The following is a 19,163-nucleotide window of genomic DNA, read 5'->3' on the forward strand; positions in this document are numbered from 1 at the left end:
GTTCAACCATGCTTAGAGAAGCACTCAGTCTGAACTGGCATCAGGATGGAGGGATTATTACGACACATCCTTTTGGCTGGAAGACATCTGAGGATAACACTACACTTGCTGGCCTAAAAGTTTAGCTTCTACAAATACAACCAGATAGGGATATCAGACTGAAGAGTTAACCAGTTGAAAGGGACATCTACTAATCAATAGGACCCACTTATTATGGTGTGTTAATCTTAGGCATGTTCTGGGGAGGGGGAAGTCGCTGGGATGAGTGTGCTATAAACTGCTGTGCTCCCAGACGGTAGCTAAGTACCAGGAATTTGGTGAAGTTCTTTAACAGCAGAAAAACAGTTTTACTGGGCCAAAGCAGCAGCCAATGTATCCCATTATCCTTTCTGCAAACGAATCTTAGATGCTATAATGAGCTTCTCTGATTTCCTAAGAAGAGTTTCCTAAGAAGGGTTTCCTAAGAAGGGTTTCAGAGAGAGCCAGAACACGTTATAGTTGCCATGAAAATGTCAACAAAATGAGCGATTCCTGCCTCAGCTGTGTGACATCATTCCTTATATTATTGAACTCTGGAGGTCTGCTATGTATCACTCTGGCAACAAAATGGACTACAGTGGGTGGTGTAGGACGGCTGTGTGTCTCACCTGCAGCATACCAAGAGGGGGAGGGGCACCACAGTGGCAAGGTTGGCATGGTGCAAATGCACAAGTGGAACCAATCCAGCGCTCCTGCTGGCCCGTTTGCACCATGCCAACTCTGCCACTGTGCCCCTCCCCTTCTCCATCCCAGTATGCAGTAGTGACTCAGCACAACCCCACCATGCCATCCACTGCTGAAAATGGGGCAACAAGAGGGCACTTTATTTATAAAATGTATAATTCACTTACTATACAAACCTGGGCCTGTTCAGATGTGACCTTCTTGCCCTCTGCCCTTGGTTCCATCAGGATGGCTCCCCTCACCTGCAATTTACTTTTAATTAAAATTCACTCAATTGCCAGGAGCAGTCAGCATGGCAAGGTGCTGCTTAGGAACAGACCTCCTGGTAGCAGCTTCACTCCCACTTACTGAGACTTCTGATTGCAAGAGTGACGTCACTTCTAGTCTTGCCTGTAGGATATACTGGCTGCAGGCATTAGGATTGGGCAAATCATGAGTCCTTCCCTCACTGCAAATATAGGTAGGTACATAAGGTAAACAAAAGGGGGAGGCACGTTTTACCCTTTCCCTTCTTTTATAATTCTTCTAACCCTCCAGAACAAATTTTAGGGAGGGGGCACTGCAGACTGCAAAGGAGAGGTAGAAGTGAGAGAAATTTTCTCCTTTCCTCTTCTGTTGGCAGATACCTCCACTGCAGGAATAGTGCAAGGAGGTATTATCCACCATTTATATTTATTTATTTAAGGGATTCACACCCCACTCTTTAACAATTTAACAGGGCTGCTGCTTGTGGGAATGTTCAGGGTGGTAGGAGAGGATATATTGTTTATTAATATCCTTCCTAACTTGCGCTAGCAAGTTCCTTTACTTAGCAGAGGTTACATTCCCCTTCTCTCACACAGCAGAAATCTGGTTGCAGGCTCGTGAGAACCTCTTACTATTACGCAATTCAATCTCTCTCAGATTGAATTGTATGTTCCTGGTAAGATCCCCTTTTAAATCCCTCCTAAAAGAATAAAGACACCACAGTCTTATTCATCAGCAATAAAAAAAAAAAAAAGTTGACTCACGATCAGGCAGAGCATAGTGTGACCCCTGTAGGCAGGCTTTAGGCTGAAAGTTACAAACTCATATGAACAGGTTTATCCCATAAGGGAGATGACCTGGGGGACTGCTTGGCTGGCAGCCAGCAGTTCATTCCAGGAAGTTCACAGGACGAAAAGAAGATGGAAAAGAGAGAGGGAGTGGCAGCATGCCTTGTTCTTTTACCAGGTCTGAGAAGGTCACACCCACCCACTAGTCACAAGCAAGGAAGGATGCTCCAGGCCAGGAGGAACAGGAAGTTTGACTGGCTAGATCAAACATTCCCTTGCATGTCCACTCTAGCCAAACAAGGAATGTTGTACTTGACTGCTCCCAGTGGATTACATCCCACACTGCTTACTGTGGTTAGATTGACACTGACCTGTTTAACATTATTAGAATGATTAGATATATAATGCAGAATATAAAAACAGCAACTAAGCTATCACAAGGGCAAGCAGTATATTGCACATAAAAGCACAGGTATGAAATGCAGGGTATAAATCAGCAGGTAAAACTTAACAAAACAGAAATAAACAGCAAGCAATAAAAAAAAAGCTGAGTAACTGGCATATTAAGTCAAACTCTGTTGTACCATCAGGAGTTGCCATACAGGACTGTTATTGGTAATTGCAATGTAATAGATACAGTATACAGTGGCGGAGCTTCATGCTCTGGCACCAGGTGGTGGAGAGCATGTGGGGGGCGGGGCTGGCACGTGTCCCGGGGGCGTGGTGTGCATCCTTGGGATGTGGTGTGTTGCCCGTAGGGGCGTGGCACCCTGCACGGGCGGGGGGCAGCCGCGATGGTTCCCCCTGCATGCCTCTTCCTCCGCCAGTATATGAAGGGTTATCCTCAAACCAAAGTTGGTACCAAAGAGAATTAACCAACAGGATGGATGCTGCTGGATGGGATGGATTTAATTGAACGGAGTGAGGACTTAAGCAACCTGTGCACAGGATTGCAGCCAATATTAGTGGTTCCTGTTTTATGGGTAGACAACTGTTTGAGTGAAACAAAAGTATACTCTGCACTACATAAGAGCTGCCTGGGGATTGTAGTCTGCAGTTTTATGTGCCCATTTCCTTCAAGCAGTCCATAAAAATAACAATTTCTATAGAAACTGCCTCTTCGTCACTTACACAGAGAGACATAATGCATTGTTTACAGATACTATTGCCAATTAGACACCATATTTACCAGGAATCCCTTGGCGAGGATCTATTAAATCATAGAATCGGAACCGTAGAGTTGGAAGGGATCCTGAGGGTCATCAAATCCAACCACCTGCAATGCAGGAATCTCAGCTAAAGCATCCATGACAGATGGCCATCCGACCTTTGCTTAAAAGTCTCCAAAGAGGGAATCTGTTCTCAAACAACCTTGATATGGACACTATACTTCTGTCGATGCAGCCTAGAATAGAATTAGCTTTTTTGCTACTGCATCACACTGTGGACCCATGTTAAGCTTATGGTCTGCTAAGACTGCCTAGGTCCTTTTCACATCTAGCGCTGAAGCTTGGGATTTATTCAAATGAGATAACTTGATGCTGAAGAGAAACATCTCTCTCTCTCTCTCTCTCTCTCTCTCTCTCTCTCTCTCTCCCCCTCTCTCTCTCTCCCCCTCCCTCTCTCCCCCCTCAATTAAACAAATCAATAGTCCTGATCCTAATGCTCTACTGGATCATGAATCAACAACAAAAAATGCTGCTTATCCTTCAGATGGAGTATTGGATAGCCTGTGTCAACTGAACATTTTTCTGTATGTCTGCATAACTCATTATAGTAAAAGCAAGTAATCAGAATAATATATTAAAATGCCACCATGTCTATTATATGGTGCATTATGAATGTTTGGAAAAGCTATTTTTAGAATTAATAGTACTGTGTAAACCTACATCAGGCCACTTTTCAACTGAATAATATTCATTTTAAAAATACGATATGAAGTTTAGGAACATACCAGTTTAGTGATTCAGTGCATACCCTGGATAAGCTGTCATGCTGAGAATCTAGTACTCTCACCCGCTAAATCACTGTGGTACGTTGCATTATGACGTTCACTCTCTTGCAAGTGTGTGTGTGTGTGTGTATCTCTTTGTTTTCTCTTTTGCTGGAATAGGTGGTTCAGTATTAAAAATGTACCTTCTAAATTAAGCACTTACCCCCATGCCCAGGCAACTCCTGAATGCACAAAATATCCAGCCAACCAGAAGCATGGCTATATGGAGGTATTATTTCTGTACAGGTATCAAGCGCTGGTTAGAATTACAGTGGTACATCAGGTTAAGAACTTAATTCATTCTGGAGGTCCATTCTTAACCTGAAATTGTTCTTAACCAGAGGTACCACTTTAGCTAATGGGGCTTCCTGCTGCCACCGCGCCGCCGCACAATTTCTGTTCTCATCCTGAAGCAAAGTTCTTAACCCGAGGTATTATTTCTGGGTTAGCAGAGTCTGTAACCTGAAGCGTCTGTAACCTGAAGTGTCTGTAACCCGAGGTACCACAGTATAGGTTGTATTCATTTTCTCCCATATTACTGGATGTCTTGCATGGACTTCTGAATGGGTTGCAGTTGAGATGGGGGAGTAATTACAACTGCATCTAAGGTAGTATTTCTGCACAGTTTAAATCAGGCTCCCTTAAACTCGGCCCTCCAGATGTTTTTGGCCTACAACTCCCATGATCCCTAGCTAGCAGGACCGGTGGTCAGGGAATGATGGGAATTGGAGTCTCGAAACATCTGGAGGGCCGAGGTTGAGGAAGCCTGGTTTAAATGTTGGATCAAACAAGCGTAGATATTGCTTTCCCCCTCCTTTTCCATGTCTACTTAACCAGCTTAAGACACCTTATCTCTCTTCGCCACCCCCCCCCCGGCATGTTTATTAAGATTCTTGTCTTTTTTGGTAGTGACACTCTGATATTGGAATACCAGACTCCTTAGGTCCTTTTGATAGCTCATCAATACCATCGTATTGCATGCCAAGGCCCCATGAACCCGTTGCTCCCATAGCAAGGACAACTGGGATCAAATAGGTCACAACTTTATTGATTATAGATGTGCATGGTTTGGCTTAGGCATTGGGTATAACCATTTTTCACTCTGGCCCACCTGCTGGGAGTGCATCTAAGGGTGGACCAAATTTGATGAGGGGTCCCTATGACCAATAGGGGTAAAATGAGTGGCCCCTGCTTGAGGAGTGCTATGGCCCCCAGGGATGTTCTGTGCCTGAGCCTGCCTGCAATTGGTCAATCTGCAGGCAGGCTGCCGTCCCCACCAGTCAACGACCTCAGATCGTAGACACAACCGTGGCCAGGCTGCAATGCTGCCTGACTCCTAAGGTAAGCAGACTTCTCCAAAACCTTTTAGCTGCAGCTGACTCCTTCGTTCTTACCACAGTCTTATTATTATTATATGTTGACTGCATCCTTAGACTGAGCCAACTGAAATCATGTACTTAGATTTTCAGAAAGCTTTTGACAAAGCTACCGTACATCAGCGCTTGATGTTTTTCATAAGCTGTCAACATTGAAAAGGCTTTTGTGTTTGAGGTGTGCTTGCCATTCTGCACATTTATTTATTTATTTCATCAAATATATATATATATATACAGCGTTTGCTTGTTAAATAAAACTCAAAGCCATTTACCAAAAGAATAAAAGAATAAAATTATTGGTAAAAACCATTTAAACAACTATTTAAAACATTCAAAAAAATAAATAAAACCAGCAGTAAACTAAAAAACACACATTAGCATTCTAGGTAACTAGGTAGGATTGTTTAAGCAAGTTTTAGCAGGCACTGAAAACAGTAGAGTGAAGGAGCCCACTCGATATCATATTGATTTCCAACATATGATTTCTTACAAATGTGGAATGGGCATTATGTGGCACCCAGAACAATGCCATTCTTCAGATTGAAGTGGCTGAGTGGGCAAATGAACATTCAGTGTGGCGGTCGTCAAGTGACAAACATGCATGTGTGAACTCACCAAGAGGGCCAGTAGCAGGCATCACAAATGCTGCCTGACACCAACATTCTTCCACTCAAGATCTCTGAGCTGACATAAGATGGATGCTCACATTGCTGTCCCAACTGCATTCTGCCACCTCAGTTTTGTGTGGGGAAGAATGTCAGGATGTCTTCCCATGGTGCCATTTCTCACAATAGCAAAACGGTGTGCCTTGCCACCACAAATCGAAGCCTTTCAGTTATCGAGAGAAACAGAATAGTCTTCATTCAGGAACACTGCTAATTTAAGTGTTGAAAATAAACTTTTGAGTACTTCATTGCTCCGAAGTTAGTTTACACAGTGTGATGGTTACACTCAAATTGATTTCTTGTGCTGCCAGAAGGAAGGAATAAAAAATACTCAGTGCTGCTTAACAAAGCCTGTAACATAAATATGCCTGAGAGAAACTATCAAAATTATTAATGGTGTTTTTCTAACCTGTGTAATGAGGAGATACTCACTTCAGACAAAACTGGTATCCCTGGGTATGTGAGATTTTGTTCTGTCTCCTCCTCTAGGTGATTTAATTGAGCTAGTTATAAATAGTGTATCAGTAAACAAGACCTATTGGGCCTGTGAATCATGCCTAAAATATTTGGGAGCCCTCCACAATTTGTCTGCTGGTAAAGACTGTGCTCATTAGGCCAGTCCAGATGTATTCAGTGATCCAGTGAGAGTCTAATTCCACCATCCGATAAATCACTGGAGCAGTAATGCTCTTGTTTGCTGACAGCTAGTGCAACAAGACTGAAAGAGCAGCCTGCTGAACTGTGGAAGGGATGTCTCTGTTAGAGCTGGGCTGATGCTAGCTGGCACTTTCATCAAGCTAGACTTTTGACAAGGCGTAATTATTATTATTTTCCCGGTGCTTCAATTTGTGCTTCAATTAGTACTGAGAATTTCAAAGGGCAAGGTGGTCAAGGCAGTCTGCTTCTGTGACCCCTCTCCCATCCATTTGGATGCATATGGATATAATATGATTTGATCAGGAATCAAAGAAGAAAACCCTTTGTCCTCCACAGCCCAGTTGGTACAAAATGGCTGCCATTGCTTCCTGTCAGACATTTTAGACTGTGGCAACAATTCAGTCTTTTGCAGTCAGGGCGATGTTAACAATGTTTTGCTCCAGAAGGACAGGGTTCAAAATAGCATTGATCTTGTGGTCTTTTGACTTCTGGTGAAAATGTCAAACTTGGATGCAGATTCCCCAGCCAGCAGTCCTTATCTGACAATACTTCTTTTCTGGGAAGGCTCTTGAGCAAGTGGTTTCCCAAAAGACAATTCAAAGCATGTGAAATTTCTCTGGAAGCTTCTGAGAATTTATTTAGCATTGATGTGCCATTGTGAACAGACTGGGATGATGACAATCGAGCTGGCTGTCAATCAGGGCAAGATGTAACAGGCCAGTAATGAGATTACGAGAAATGGAGGATGTTCTACTCGTGAAACAGCTTTAAGGATCAGAATTCCGTGATCTGTGACTGCTGCTTCAGATTTCGTGTGCATGCACACTTCTTAGGGATGATGAGGTGCAATGGTGACAGCTCAGATAAGGTTTCTATTTGTAAATTCCTTAAACTCCACTGATGGTAAATGCTTAGCCATTGTCAGAAACTATTGTATCAGGCAATCCATGTGTCACATATAATTTGTGCAGAGCTGCAGTTGCTGCAGTAGAAGTTCATTATGGGACCAAGACCACCTCAAGTCATTTTGAGGAGGAGTCTGCCACAATCAAAAAGTTATTTCCCTGGAAGGGACTTGCAAAGTCAATATGGATTCTTGACCAACGAGTGGCGACCTTGTAGTTTGCAAATCAGGCTGTGAAGTTACAGGGGCTTTTAGCTCAGTCCTACTCTAAGATAATTATTATGGTGTGGACTAGAGAATCAGGCCTGATGTTCCCTAGCTACAAGCTTTGTGATTCAGCCAGGATAGACCCTGATTCAGCGCTGTACAAAGCACAGACATAATTTCCAGAAATTCTAAGCATTACAGTCCCACAAAGCAAAGTATGCACCTGTTAATGTGTGTCCTGAGTAGATGTGAAGATACATAGCACTGAGTACAAAAGGCCAGAACAATGCCCTGAAGTTGAATACATTATAATAACATCAAAGATCTGGAGCTGGGAGCTGATGGGTCATGTATCATTTAAATCTCCCTGGTGTTCTAGGACACGTGAAGAACAGACAGATAAAAATCAAAGACAGTGCAGTCAAAAGATTTTGCACATCAAATCCTACCAAAGCAGATAATAATCTCAAAGATGACCTGCCTTTGAAGGCAAATTATACTGTTTAAATGCAAGCCAGTAGACTCTGAAAACTGTGCGTGGCTAGGTGGCAATGGATATTTCATACTAATAACCCCAGCAATGAATGAAACAAATCAATGCAGTGAATGCTTCAAAGAGTTTGGCTCTTGATCCAGAAGAGCTGCATGCCATGCACAAGAAATCTGAATGTGCATTTTGGATCATCTAAGAGTGTAATCCTACTGATGTCTACTCAAAAGTGAGTCCTTCTGAATGTAGTGGGCTGTCTTTCTAAACATAGCTAAATGCAGATATTGACTGCGATCCAGCAAAATGAAATCTGATCACGTGAGCACACATGCATGGACCACACATGCCTTCCCCATCCCATAATTGTTTCTGCAGGCACCCATCTATCAGGCTTTTTATTTGGACTTTTGAAAATTCCCCTCTGCATTGGAAAGGAATGCAAAACATTTTGAATGGAGAGATTACTAGCTGATTTTTATTTATTTTTTACAAACATTGAGTAAAAACGTTATGAGTGATTCATCCATTTCTAATCAAAACGTAGCCCTTAACCATCCGTCAAATATTTCAAACCGAGAAAAACACTTCAAACTAATATTTCTGATATTACAAATGCCATATACTATAAAACTGTATTGCATCTGGTGTGTTTGAAATTGAAGACGTAATTTCAGTTTGGGAGGCTTGACCAAGATAAGGATAATGCAGACTTAGGTAATTATGAGGAATGGTTTTGGAGGTTACCAGCAGTGACAAGTAGGTGTGATCCTGTCATGGAAAGACCCATAGCTCACAGACTTAGCACCCTCTTTGCATGTAAAAGTTGTTAGGTTAAATCTTGACACCTTTAGTTATTTATTATTTATTGTTATTAAAAAGGATTTCAAGTACTGGGCTAGGAATGGCTTCTGCATGACTTCATGGGTTTATGGGTAAATTTGAATCTGCTTTGAAGTTCCTGCGTGATAGTGGCACCCAGGACTCTCAATCATTCTTGGTTGAAGATTGCTGGGTACAAGCTGTAATCTTGAGCATGTTGCTTTAGAACCTCAAGCGTGCTCTCCAGACTACAGCTTCCACCAGGCTTATCTACTTAGGGATGATGGAAGTTGGAGTCCAACAACATCTGGAGAGCCCCATGTTGGATACCTAGAGCTTATGTACCATAGATTGTTAGTAGGTACAATCCAGTACTATTGTAATTCTTGTCATGTTCATTTTCTTCAGCTTGCTTCTGGTGTCTAGAGCATGTTAATTAATAGAGGCCACAAGATCATCTTGTTTTGGTTTCATGCCAGTTAGCTGGATCTTATTTTATAGGTTTCAGTGAGAGTGTAACCAGAAACTACTTCTGGGAATAAATGCATCCTATGGAATAATGAATGATATCCAAAAGGCAAAGCCCTTCCCTGACACTCTGATGGGAAGCGTTTCAGGGTATCAAAATATTTATGCAATGTGATATTAAGCTGCAGTCCTCCTTTCACGGCTTGCTTCAGTCTGAGTAAAACTGCCAATAATTAAATTGTCACTGCTTTACAAATTGCACCAATTATCCTTCCATTTCATTCCGTTGCTGCTGTTAAGACCACCCCATTATTAATGATATCCCAAATGTTCCATTTCTAAATGGAGTAAAGAATATCTTTACAACTGAGGTCATTCCAATCTGTCAGATTTCATTAATTTTAATTAAATGTGCTTTGCTGGCAGGCTATGGTATTCCGAGTTTGGGGAATATGTGTTGTGGCTGGAGATGCAACAGCAGGATAATGAAGTCTAAGAAATTCTGAGATTGTACAGGATATATCTCCTTTGAGACAATCCTGGTTAAGCAGTGAGTATGCCCATTACTGACGATCCCTCATGTGAATATTTGATTATTTGATTAGATTATTTAATTTCTGTACTGCTTAATATATTAAAAATATCTCTAAGCAGTGTACCAAAAACTGAAGCAACAACAGATAGCTTAAACAAAAATATTACAAAAATACAGTTACATATAAAAATGTTACATTCTTACAAAGATAGATAGTTGATAGATAGATACAATAGATAGAGATAGATATTCAGGCCCTAAACGGCCTCGGTCCTGTATACCTGAAGGAGCGTCTCCACCCCCATCATTCAGCCCAGACACTGAGATCCAATACCAAGGGCCTTCTGGCAGTTCCCTAATTGCGAGAAGTGAGGTTACAGGGAACCAGGCAGAGGGCCTTCTCGGTAGTGGCACCCGCCCTGTGGAATGCCCTCCCTTCAGATGTGAAGGAAATAAGCAGCTATCTTCTCTTTAAAAGACATATGAAGGCAGCCCTGTTTAGGGAGGTTTTTAATATTTAATGCTGTATTGTTTTTAACACTTGATTGGAAGCCACCCAGAGTGGCTGGGGAAACTCAGCCAGATGGGCGGGGTATAAATAATAAATTATTATTATTATTATTATTATTATTATTATTATCTGACACATTCATTTCCATTTCCTACCTCTTAGCCTCCAGGTTCTCACCCAAGGTCCTAAAAAAACCTCAGCTCACCCATAAAAGTCTCAAAATGAGAAAAGTTCCTGGAAACAGCAGCCATCACCATAGTCTCTCACTCTAGACTTGCTTTTTATGGGAAGGCCCAAGGTAGATCCTCAGGCATTCCCGCAGCTGTGTCCCATTCAGCTGCTGTGTCCACATCCTGTTCCAGGTACAGCAGATCTGTGGAGTTTCCCAGGAGCTCCAGAGGATGGAGAAAGCACCCCCTTCTCCTACACTCACACCTCTTATGCAAGCCACTCATACTTTGGCCGAAGTCCTTCATAGTTTAAACATGGACATTCCCCCAATAGATATTTCAAGCATTTGGTATCCTGCTCTTTCACAGGAATAAAAGAAAACACCTTTTCCCCAGGCTGTCTTCCCAAATCATACAAAATTCAAAAATTAAGCTCATTATCCTTCATTTTTCTTTTATCATTTTTACAGCACGGTTTCACTACAAAAACAAATCAGCTAGGATTGGCAATCACAAATCAACATGGAGCAGACAGTGGATGTGGAGCAATTAAGAGACCATCCACCACTAATCCTCACAGGTTAGATTACGCTATGCATTTGATCATAAGGAAACACTCAGAAGGTCTGGTTTCTTTGTAGTATCGAAGGTGCATAGAGAGCCCTCTGCTTGCCATATGTGAACTACACACTTTGTTTCTAAGTCCTGGAAACCTGTTTGTAAAGAGAGCATAAGCTCTGTGTTCCAATCTGTTGCTCAGAAAAGCATGAAGCCAAGGGCTTGTCCACACCAGAACAAAACATGGACCCCATCCAGTGTTGCCCTGGACCTTTCCCACTTTAAATCTGGTTTTGTTCTGATTTTGATGTCCCAAGGGTGAAAACTCCCCACATTTAAAGGCGGAAAGTTTCCCAAAAATGCTGGGATGGGGAGGACGCCATGTGGACACTCCAGCTTTCATGGGGTGACACACCATTGTGAATCCACGTTTTCCTCCAGTGTGGACAAGTCCCAAGAAACATTGAATGATCATATACGTGGCTTGTATACCACATTGATATCAGGCTATAGAACCATAGCTGGAACTGGTTCTGTAGCCAGGAAATTCTTCCTTAACTTCTAGCTAACCCACTGTTAACTCCTTAATGGACAGATCTTTTGAACCTATAATCTTAATGTATAGATAGATGTATAGTCTTTTAGTATCTGCTAGGTATGTGTGTTGGCTCTGTGTGGGAGCTGAATAATGAGGTAAATCAGGGTGATAGGGGGAGGTGTCTCCCCACTCCTGAGTCAAAGCATGATGTCAGTAACTTCCCTAAATCAGATCTGTCCCACCTCAAAACTTGGGTTGCCTTGTCATTATGTTTCTTTACTTTTCTGAGCATTGTTCTTTGGTTGTGATTCCTGCATTGCAGAGGGCTAGACTACATGACCCTTGGAGCCCCTTCTGTGATCCTATATTTTCCTATATATCTCTTATATTTCTCTAGGTCCGTGTGTTTCGTAAGAAGGGTGGTTTATCCTATGACAGCTGAAAACAAATGAAATGAAAAACAGAGAGAATGCTTCTCGAGAAAAATCAATGGTATGGATTGATTAATAATGGCAGATAAACTTGACACTCTAATTTTATTATGCCATGGTTGTTGTGTGCTCGGTTGTTGCACAGAGCTGGCTTTCTTCTTCTTCTTCAGTCATTGCATTCCTCTTGCCCAGATACTGAAGCCCTTTGCAACAAATTGTTCTTTTTCGTTCAGTGGTCTTAAAGTTGGCTGCAACAGGGGATCTAGACATTGTTCTCTAAGGGTATATGCACACAAATCACTTGTTTGTGATTTCTAAAAACAACACCAAATGAAAATGGGCATTACCTCTGCCCCTAACCCCCCCCACAACCCTCCACTTTTGATTTTGTGAAACACGACTAACTTTGTTTTTGTTTGTTTAGTCGTTCAGTCATGTCTGACTCTTTGTGACCCCATGGACCAGAGCACGCCAGGCACTCCTGTCTTCCACTGCTTCCCGCAGTTTGGTCAAACTCATGCTGGTAGCTTCGAGAACACTGTCCAACCATCTTGTCCTCTGTCGTCCCCTTCTCCTTGTGCCCTTTCCCAACATCAGGATCTTTTCCAAAGACTCTTCTCTTCTCATGAGGTGGCAAAAGTATTGGAGCCTCAGCTTCACGATCTGTCCTTCCAGTGAGCACTCAGGGCTGATTTCCTTAAGGATGGAGGGGTTTGATCTTCTTGCAGTCCATGGGACTCTCAAGAGTCTCTTCCAGCACCATAATTCAAATGCATCAATTCTTCGGTGATCAGCCTTCTTTATGGTCCAGCTCTCACTTCCATACATCACTATACGGACCTTTGTTGGCAAGGTGATGTCTCTGCTTTCATGACTAACTAGTGGTTGGTAAAACGTGCTCTTCCTCTTTTGCACCTGTCAGGGAACTGACATCTAAAGCGCCGCAGGTGCAAAGGCTCCCTGAGGTTGAGAGAGCAGTAGCAGCGGAAGAGGGAACCAGTAGAGGGCGAGCAAGAACTCCAAGGGAAAGTGAGTCGGAGGGATGGCTCAGAGACGCTTCAAGCGAAACCAGTGGGGAGGTCTCAGGACCTCCTATAGGGACACCCACACCTCGACGGAAACTGTCACGCCGAGAGGCCAGACGACGTGTTTCCGTTAAGGAGCTTTTATGTTGGAAACGTTTCCGAAAGCAGCCACTTTCGGATTCTACTAGTGATTGACGCAGCCATGCTGGAGGGGCTCCGTCACAGGCAGAGGTTTGAAAACCTGATCAAACTCTGAGGGACTTGCATTTTACGCACAAGCAGCTCATCGTCCCATCACAGCAATCCGAAAGTCACCGAAAGCCAGCTTGTGCAGAGAGAAGCATCATGAGCAACCCAGCCGGAACCGGGGGTGCAGGAGCAGCTGGAGGGGGTCCAAGCCTGGAAGAAAGGTACAGAGCGTTGGAGATCCAGTTGGCGCTGCAAACGGCGAGGCTTGAGGAGAGGAGGGCTCAGGATGCAGAAAAGGGAAAGGAGAAAACCACCCCGCTCGCCAGAAAGGTACCAGGATTGGTGCAGAAATTCGGGGGGGATCCCAGGAACTATCATGCCTTTAGAACAGAGATGCAATACGCTCTAAACTTGCAGTTTGATGACTTCCCCGACGAGGAATCGCGAGTGGCGTATGTGATTGGCCATCTCGAATCCGGGGCGAAAGATTGGGTTAGACCCCTGATGGCAGCGAATAATGAGATCTTAAAGGACACGAGGAAGTTTTTTCGTGCCATGGACCTGATGTTTTCCAGCGATATTGAGCAGGGGGTGGTGCGAAGGCAGTTAATGGCTTGCCAGCAAGGAAGCAGATCTGTCCGTGAGTACTGGACTGAATTTACTATGCTGATTCATAAATTGGGGTGGGACCTATCGGCGGAGCCCATCCAAATGCTTTTCGAAGAGGGGCTTTCTTCAACCGTCAAAGATGAGCTTTCCCGGGGGCCCAGGGCGGAGTCTATGGACCAATTAACCAAATCTGCGCTGGCCATAGGAGCGCGCCAGGAGGCGAGGGCTTTGGAAAGGCGGGAAGGGAAAGGAGACCGTTGGAGGGAGTTCCGCATTCCAGACATTCCAGAGCCATCTTTCCCGCCGGCAGAGCCGATGGAAGTTGGAACAGCGCGGGCGCGCGCAGTTTCAAATCCCAGTGAAGGGCGGAAGAAGGAGGGAAAGAGCGCCAAGAGATGTTATCTCTGCCAACAGCCAGGGCACTTTGCCAGAGTCTGCCCACAAAGAAAGGAATGGCAAGGGATGGCAGGAGCTGTTGGGGGAAAGGAAGAGGAAAGCAAGGAGCAAGTAAAAGCCAACGCCTGGCTGCCACCGTCGGGGCACAGCAGCCAGGCCAAAGAGCAATGAAAGTGCCCATGCCAGAACCTCCCAGACCTGCTTTAGTGATAGAGGTGTTACTAGAACTGCCAAACGGACACCCACTAAAGGTCAAGGCGCTTTTGGATTCAGGCAGCTCCTGTAATTTCATGAGTAAGGAGTTTGCAGCTGAGCACCAGATACAGACCATCCCTTTAAGTAACCCCTTGCAGGTGACTACGATTGACGGCAGAGAGCTGTTGGGGGGAGAAGTTAGCCAACAGACTGTCCCGATGATAATGAGAGTGGCAAGGCACACCGAACAGATAGCGTTTAATGTGGCCATCCTGGGAGGAGCGCCCATCATTTTGGGGATGAGCTGGCTGGCGCTACACGATCCGCTAGTGGGCTGGCATCAGAGGGTGGTCTCCTTTGGGTCAGCGCATTGCCTAGAACACTGCAAGGAGGGGAAGGTCTCGGGAGGAGACAGAGTCACCCTAGCGGGGATGGAAGTGATGGGCAAAGGGAAGGTGCCCCCGCAATACGCAGATCTGAGCAACGTATTCAGCGAAAGGGAAGCAGACAAACTGCCACCGCATAGACCCTTTGACTGTCAAATCAACCTACTCCCAGGGGCCCAACTCCCAGTAGGCAAGCTGTACGCCATGTCAGACAGGGAGATGCAGGAGCTGAGGGAGTTCATTGACAAAAACTTGAAGCGAGGTTTCATCAGAGAGTCCCGAGCGGTGGGGGGCAGCCCAGTGTTTTTTGTGGACAAAAAGAACACAGACAAACCGAGACTGGTGTGTGACTTCAGGGCCCTCAATGCAGTGTCGGAGCCCCTGGCTTTCCCTATGCCCCGAATTGACGACATTTTGACCAGAGTAAGGAAGGGAAAGATTTTTACAAAACTGGACCTGCGGGGGGCGTACAATCTGATACGCATAAGGAAGGGAGATGAATGGAAGACCACCATGTTTACCCCTTTGGGAGCCTTTGAATACCTCGTTATGCCCTTCGGTCTACAAGGGGGCTCCGCCTGTTTTCAAGCTTTTATAAACCACGTTCTGGGACCTTTGCTCTACAAGAACTGTGTGGCCTTTTTAGACGACGTGTTGGTGTATTCGGAAGATGAGGAACAGCATGTGAGGGACGTTCGAGAAGTGTTGGGCAGGCTGCAAGCCAACCAGCTGTGGGTGAAACTGGAGAAGTGCCAGTTTCATACCAAGGAGGTGGAATTCCTGGGGTACCGCTTGTCAGACAAGGGATTGGCCATGGATCCAGGCAAGGTTCAAGCGGTACTGGAATGGAAGACACCGAAGACCAAGAAGGACGTGCAAAGATTCTTGGGGTTTGGGAACTTTTATCGGAAGTTCATCAAGAACTTTGCCCACTTGACGGCGCCCATCACCGACTGCCTCAGCAGCAAGAAGAAATTTGTTTGGACGGTGGAGGCGGATCGAGCCTTTGAAGAACTGAAAAGGGCTTTCGCCTCGGAAGAACAACTTCTGCATGTGGATTTACAAAAACCCATGAGAGTGGAAACAGATGCATCCGACCGGGCTATAGGGGCGGTCCTTCTTCAACCGGGGAGGAGTGCGTCGGAGTGGAGACCGTGTGCATTCTTCTCGCGGAAACTGAATAAGTCCGAGAGGAATTACACGGTGTATGACAGGGAACTACTTGCCATTCACGAAGCATTCCGGAGGTGGAGACATTTATTAATTGGGGCACAACACAAGGTGCAAGTGTGCACCGACCACAAAAATTTAGAGTATTGGAGAACAGCTCGAGTGCTCAACCAACGACAAGTGAGATGGGCACAGGAATTCTCCAAATTTAACTTTGAGATTTGTTATGTGCCAGGCCCAGAAAACGTCAGGGCGGATGCGCTCTCACGCAAACCAGAATATTGGGAAGGGGAGGAGGTGATCGAAGAGAGACATGTCATCCCGGAGGACCGCTGGGTGTGTGGGGCGGCGCTGGTGGGGCAACGGGAACTGGTGGAGGAAACGGAAAATGATGAATATGCCCAGGATAAGCTCAGAGGTCTCAGGGGGGAGGGCGAGAGCCCCGGAGGTTTTGAGGAAAGAAATGGGGCATTGTATTACAAAGGGGCACTGTATATACCCGAAGGTGAATTGAGGGGGAGAGTACTCAAGCAGTTGCATGATAGCCCCACGGCGGGACATTTTGGGCAACACAAAACCATGTGGTTGGTTACCAGGGAATTTTGGTGGCCTAAGGTGAGGGAAGATGTAAGGGAGTATGTAAGAGGGTGTGACCAATGTCAGCGAGCCAAAGGGGAAAGAAGGGCGCCGGCAGGGTTATTAGAACCTTTACCCACACCAGAACGGCCTTGGGAAGCGATATCAATAGATTTTATGACGGATCTGCCAAGGTCCAAGGGGAAAACAGCCATCATGGTAGTAGTAGACCTGTTAACTAAGATGTGCCATTTTGTAGCATGCTCACATGCAGTCACAGCGGAAGAAACGGCGAAGTTGTTTGTGGAACATATCTTTAGGTTGCACGGGGCTCCCTCGAGGGTGATCTCAGATCGAGGCAAACAATTTACTTCCAGGTTCTGGAGGAAGCTCATGAGCTTGCTACACGTGGAAGTTAATTTTTCAACTGCCCGGCACCCTGAAACCAACGGGCAGGCGGAAAGGGCAAATGGCATTCTTCAACAATATCTTAGGTGTTATGTCAATGACAGAGAGAACGATTGGGTCGAAAAGTTGGCGTTGGCAGAATTTGCCTACAATAATGCGGAGAATGTGTCCACAGGGATGAGTCCCTTTTTGGCTAATTACGGGTGTCACCCCAGGGCATTTCCAGGGGAAGGAGGGGAGAGATGGAGCGTTCCAGCGGCTGAACATTTTGTAGAAGAGATGGAAGCCATCCATCAGCAGCTCCAGCTCAACTTAGAAAGGGCCAAGGCACAATATAAGAAGCAGGCAGACAAGAACAGAAGGGAAGGTGAAACCATAAGGGTGGGGGATCAAGTGTGGTTGTCAACCCAAGGGTTGCCGTTCAAAGGGGGTTGTAAGAAACTGAGGCCCAGAAGATTGGGACCCTTTGAGGTGATTCAGCAGGTCAACCCGGTAGCTTTCAAACTCCGATTACCCAACCACATGAAATTGCACCCAGTGTTCCACAGGTCGTTACTGTCACCATACAGGGGGGGACGTGAAGGGGAGCACGTCAGGGGACCAGCCTTGGAAGAGAGGGAACGCCGCAACCATGTAGCGGAAATCCTCGATTCCAGGTGGAAGGGTAATCAGGTGGAGTATTTGGTGGCGTGGGAAGGGGAACCGGAGTCAGAAAACACCTGGGTAAGTGCAGAGGAAGTCAATGACGAGGTTTTAACAGAAACGTTCCACCAAAGGTTCCCGAGGAAACCTCAGCCTATAGCAAGGTTTAGGAGGGAGTATTTCGGCACCACCGATGAGGAAGAGGAAATGGAAGGGTTCGCGGAGTCGGAGTTGGAAGATGGAGTGGACTCTGATGACGAAGAGTACCTAGAGAGTAGGAACAGCAACAAGTGGAAGGAAGTGTTCGCGACGTCGGAAGATGAGGGAGGTTCTTTCAGGGGTTTTACCTCCTCACCGCCAGTAGGAGAGGAGACGGGAGGGGGTGAAGGGGGCCCTGGAGGGGAGGTGGATGTCAGGGAACTGACATCTAAAGCGCCGCAGGTGCAAAGGCTCCCTGAGGTTGAGAGAGCAGTAGCAGCGGAAGAGGGAACCAGTAGAGGGCGAGCAAGAACTCCAAGGGAAAGTGAGTCGGAGGGATGGCTCAGAGACGCTTCAAGCGAAACCAGTGGGGAGGTCTCAGGACCTCCTATAGGGACACCCACACCTCGACGGAAACTGTCACGCCGAGAGGCCAGACGACGTGTTTCCGTTAAGGAGCTTTTATGTTGGAAACGTTTCCGAAAGCAGCCACTTTCGGATTCTACTAGTGATTGACGCAGCCATGCTGGAGGGGCTCCGTCACAGGCAGAGGTTTGAAAACCTGATCAAACTCTGAGGGACTTGCATTTTACGCACAAGCAGCTCATCGTCCCATCACAGCACCCTTTCCATGGGGATTTATTTTTAAGATGAATGTGCACAGGTACAGAACTAGTGATTGAGGGGACAGAAGAGAAAACACAGCACCAGCAAGGACCACTGATGGATGTAGACGGGATCCATTGGAATACCTTAAAAAAAACCAACCAGTTTGTAGAGAGTATCATGCCAATTGTGCACTCAGAAAGGATGGATCAGAATCACACACACACACACACACACACACACACACACAGAGAGAGAGAGTTTAATCAAAAACATATAATTCAATGAAGTACAAAAATAAAAAACAAAAACAAAAAATACAATTCAATTAACTCACCCCAATGGATCATGTTACTCACCAATCCCTGGGAATAATAACTATGATTTTTTTATGTTGGAGGGTGATAACATATTTTATTTTATTTTATTAAAAATATTTGCAAAATAAACAATGACCCATTTGTAACATAAAAGCCCCATCTGGAAGCACCCTAAGGGACATTGGCATGAACTGGAACAGGCCTTCTGTTGACTCTGAACACATTGATTTAATGAACTCCTGTAATTGATTCTAATTTAATTCAAATTGTGCTATTGTTTAGACTATGATCTTTATGGGACAGATGAAAACGCATTGTAAGGCCCCTTTTAACTAGGTCCACAAAAATCTAAATGTGGCTCCAT

This window comes from Podarcis melisellensis (genome assembly GCF_964234715.1).
Source record: "Podarcis melisellensis genome assembly, chromosome: 2".
Taxonomy (NCBI): Eukaryota; Metazoa; Chordata; class Lepidosauria; order Squamata; family Lacertidae; genus Podarcis; species Podarcis melisellensis.